Source organism: Bos taurus, chromosome 1 (assembly GCF_002263795.3).
Source record: "Bos taurus isolate L1 Dominette 01449 registration number 42190680 breed Hereford chromosome 1, ARS-UCD2.0, whole genome shotgun sequence".
Lineage (NCBI taxonomy): Eukaryota > Metazoa > Chordata > Mammalia > Artiodactyla > Bovidae > Bos > Bos taurus.
Genome location: NC_037328.1, coordinates 10,179,791 through 10,180,381, shown reverse-complemented (window position 1 = coordinate 10,180,381; position 591 = coordinate 10,179,791). Strand labels below are relative to the sequence as shown.

At 33.8% G+C, this 591-nt stretch overlaps 1 non-coding gene across 1 annotated transcript; it reads right to left on the bottom strand.

Moving 5' to 3' along the window:
- Positions 1-267: 267 nt before the first annotated feature.
- LOC112448359 (U6 spliceosomal RNA) lies at positions 268-374 on the bottom strand. The gene has a single exon (XR_003036734.1). It is a non-coding gene; the product is annotated as a U6 spliceosomal RNA (small nuclear RNA).
- Positions 375-591: the final 217 nt, after the last annotated feature.

The following is a 591-nucleotide window of genomic DNA, read 5'->3' as shown; positions in this document are numbered from 1 at the left end:
TTGTTACCATCTTTCTAAATTCCATATATATGCGTTAGTACACTGTATTGGTGTTTTTCTTTCTGGCTTACTTCACTCTGTATAATAGGCTCTAGTTTCATCCACCTCATTAGAACTGATTCAGATGTATTCGTTTTAATGGCTGAGTAATACTCCATTGTGTATATGTACCATAGCTTTCTTATCCATTCATCTGCTGATGGACATCTGGGTTGCTTCCATGTCCTGGCTATTGTAAACAGTGCTGCAATGAACATTGAGATACACAAAAATATGGAACGCTTCACAGATTTGCGTGTCATCCTTGCACAGGGGCCATGCTAATCTTCTCTGTATCATTCCAGTTTTAGTATATGTGCTGCCGAAGTGAGCACTGCAAAATGTTTTCAAGGTTTATCCATATTACAGCATGTATCATATTGAATCCTTTTTAAAATTTAAAACTTAAACATGTTTTCATTGTGGTAAAACATATATAACATAAATTTGCCATTTTAACCATTTTAAATGTATAATTCAGTGGAATTAATTATACTCACAATGCCATGCAATAGTCATAAGTATCTATTTCCAAAATTCTTCTTTACCACA